We start from the raw sequence: 3,521 nt of genomic DNA, 5'->3' as shown, positions 1-3,521 counted from the left end.
TGGGCCCACTGGCTGCTCCACTGACGAGGGGCACGTACGCTAGGGGTTCTCTGAGGGAATCACAACCTCAGCCCCCGCCCCCATGATCCCACCGCTGTCTGCTCACTTTCCTGCCCTAGAATCCCACCCCCAGGCTTCCAAGACGTGGATCCAGAGGCCCCTACAGCCAGAGACCCCAGAGGGGGCCAACCCTGAGGGGACACTGAGGGCCACTCGGCTAGTTGTTCCCAGAGTCCTGGAGGGGCACTGTAAAGGTGCGCATCCGTTCCCAGAAGCCCTGGCCCCGAGCCCCAGCCTGCCTCTGTTTACCTGTGTGACGGCAGCAGCCTCAGTTTGCCTGGCTGTTCCCTGGGGTGGCCGTTGTGATGCCCTCTGAGGCCTCCCCTAGCTCACGCACCTGTTGTCTCAGGAGAGAAGCAGTTTGTCTCTGGATTCAAACTCAGCCACCTCTGCTTCTACCTGTGTGACCTTGGGCAGGTGGCTTAACCTCTCTGAGACTGTTTCCCCATCCATAAAATGGAGCCGTAATTCATGAGGTTATTATGAGGTGCCATCAGACGGGTCGAGGAAAGCGCATAGCACATAGTAAGCACTCGGGAAGTGTGAGCAGGAGCTGTGAGTCCTGAACTGACCTGTGTCCCCCTCCCCAAGGGCTCAGGCCAAGGTCATGGCCAGTGTCCCAGACTGTGGCATGGAGGCCAGCTTCCAGAGAAGGCCGGGCTCCAGGCCACCTGATCAAGCGTCTACTTGCCTGAGCGGCAGAGTCCCAGCTTGAGGTCACCTTCACCCCTGACTTACTGAGTCCCTGCCGTGTGCCACGCACCCTGGGCCGCTGTGGAGAGCCGGCCAGTGGAGACTGAGACCGGGAGGGGCTGCCCCAGGTCTCCTAGGGTTGTGTGTATTGGGAGCAGGGAGCATGCAAAGCAGAAACATGCAGGTAGGAATTGGGGCTACTGGAGATCCGGCGGGGAGGAGCGTCCTGAGGAAGGTACGTTAGAAAGGGGTGGGGCGGGGGGGGGGGGGAGTCCCGGGAAGGGCATGCGGGGAGGGAAGGTAGTGCCTGCGCAGGGAGCTTTGAGACTGTGCTGGAAACGGCAAGAAGGCGGAAGAGCGATGTGCGGACCTCAGGAGAAGTCAGTGGAGGAGGTGACGTCAGCCGGGCAGGGCCTCTGCAGGTCTGCAAGCCACCGCATCGGGATTCTATTTTAAGGTGACAGGAGCCCCCGGTGGGTTCCAAGGCAGCTCAGCGGTTGGGGGTGGGGGTGCTATTTCACTGTGAGGCCCGCGGCAGGCCCCGCCCTGCCCTGGCTCTGACTCCAAGCCCACAGCTCCAGGCAAGAAGATGAAGCCGGAGGGAGGACCTGGGGGCCGGTGGAGGGAACGGGCTGGGGTCTGGGGGTGTGGGGTCGGGGTGGGGCACAGGCTGGGGCCTGGGTGGGTTACCAGGTGGGGACCGGGGTGCGGACACAGGCCGGGGTGCCAAGGGCGCAGCAGGGCGGTGCCGGTGCACAGAGGCAGAAGCGCGGCTGCCCGACCCGCGGGGTCCGAGCGGAGGGTCCGTGGGCCTGGGCCCGGCTCTGCCCTGTCAGCTGCAGCCCCGCAGCCCCGCAGCCCTGCAGCCCCGCGGCAGAGCTAGCGGACCGACCGAGCGCGCAGTGGCCGGTGCGACACCGCCCCCTGCCGGCCGTGCCAAGCATCGCGCCGCTCTGCGCTGGGAGGTCTGCAGGGCCGCGGGGGGCACAGGACGTGGGACCCACGCAGGGCTGCGAGGCGAGCGCGAGGAGGAGGCGCGCCCTGTCCCCTCGGACAGCCTCTCCTGCCCTGGGTCTCGTTCATAGCGGGGCGGGCCAGGGTCACCCAGTGGGAGTGGCGGCGCTGTCCACGCAGGCCTGCAGTCTGCACAACCTCTGAGCTTCAGTTTCCTCGTCTGTAAGAAGGGGTCATCGTACCCGCACCTGCCTTAGAGACTTCACCTCTCAGACCGTTAAACCCCCTGCCGGAAGAGTGCAAGTGCTAAATTCTCCAACAATTTCTAGACAGTTTTCGTCTAAATCTGCCTTTTTCGTTCATTTTCTCTTAGCTCTGGAGCGAAACACAAGTGACACTGAACTGCAGAGTCTGGAACGTAAAGATCATGCATTTTGAGAAGTAAGGACCCTCCAAAGTCAAGCAGCTTTTAGCCTATGAAAAGATGTCCAGACAGCTAAAAATTTTAAATGCACTTAAAACAAAAGGAAAAAAAAAAAGTCAAAAGATAAATGACAAACTGGGGGAAGTGTTTGCAACTCACATCACAGAAGTCTAATATGGGAATCAGCATACTTTCCCTGTAAAGGGCCACGTGGTAAATACTGTCTGCTTCCAGGCCACAGGCTCTACTCAACTGTGCTCCAGGGGAATTTTATTTGTTAAAAACATAATAAGCCAGTGGGCCTGATTTAGCCCACAGGCCATAGTCCGGTCTCATTTAACCAATATATGAAGAGGTCCTAGAGATCAAGAAGAGACAACCCAGGGCTTCCCTGGTGGCGCAGTGGTTGAGAATCTGCCTGCCAATGCAGGGGACACAGGTTCGAGCCCTGGTCTGGGAAGGTCCCACATGCCACGGAGCAACTGGGCCCGTGAGCCACAATTACTGAGCCTGCGCATCTGGAGCCTGTGCTCCGCAACAAGAGAGGCCGCGATGGTGAGAGGCCCGCGCACCGCGATGAGGAGTGGTCCCCACTTGCCACAACTGGAGAAAGCCGTCGCACAGAAACGAAGACCCAACACAGTCATAAATAAATAAATAAATAAATAAAAGAACGTGAATTTCTTAAAAAAAAAAAAAAAAAGAAGAGACAACCCAATAAAAAATGGGGAGAAAACATTAATAGACGGTTTTTGAAAAAGGAAACTCAAAGGCCCTGAACCAATGTGACAAATGCCTGACTTCACATGTGATAAGAGAAACGGAAATGAAGGACCCAGAGATACCCCGCTTCCCGCCAGTATGCACCTCCATCAGGTGCGCGCACACCGACTTGGCGACGCTGTGGGAAACAGGTCCCTGCCGTGTCGCTGGTGGGAGCACACAGCAGGCACCCTCGGGAGGGGACGCTGTTTGTCCATCAGGCTTTCCCCCTGACCCAGCAACCCACGTCAACCCTGGCCCCTGCAGGCACAGCTGGGTACCATGTTGCCAAGGTTACATCAGGAGGGCCACTGCTGCTGTGTTTGTGATGGTGAAATCACAACCCACCCAGGAGCCATATGGAAACTCTGCCTTGGACGCCCCCGGGGGAATAGTACGCAGCCGTTAACGGCAACAAGGAGACTCCTGGCAGGTAAGGGGAAATCTACGTGCCGGTAGATGTTAAGGGAAAAAATTGACGTGCACAACTGGGTGTGGGAGTAAGAGGCCTGTTGGTATGTGTTTGTACTTGTGTAAAGAAACGCTAGAAGGATCCCTAAGAAACCAAGCAGACGTGTACCTGTCTGGGCAGTGGCGGTCAGGTGCAGGGAGGAGAGAGAGTACTCAG

General features: G+C 58.2%; 1 long non-coding RNA gene across 1 annotated transcript; it reads left to right on the top strand.

The window, feature by feature from the left end:
• The first annotated feature begins 924 nt into the window (after positions 1-924).
• Positions 925-3,316, top strand: LOC118903917. The gene is made up of 3 exons (XR_005021897.1): positions 925-988; positions 2,081-2,148; positions 3,161-3,316. It is a non-coding gene; the product is annotated as an uncharacterized LOC118903917 (long non-coding RNA).
• The last annotated feature ends 205 nt before the right edge of the window (positions 3,317-3,521 follow it).

This window comes from Balaenoptera musculus, chromosome 11 (genome assembly GCF_009873245.2).
Source record: "Balaenoptera musculus isolate JJ_BM4_2016_0621 chromosome 11, mBalMus1.pri.v3, whole genome shotgun sequence".
Lineage (NCBI taxonomy): Eukaryota > Metazoa > Chordata > Mammalia > Artiodactyla > Balaenopteridae > Balaenoptera > Balaenoptera musculus.
The sequence above is the reverse complement of the archived record's forward strand: the minus strand, read 5'-3'. Positions and strand labels throughout refer to the sequence as shown.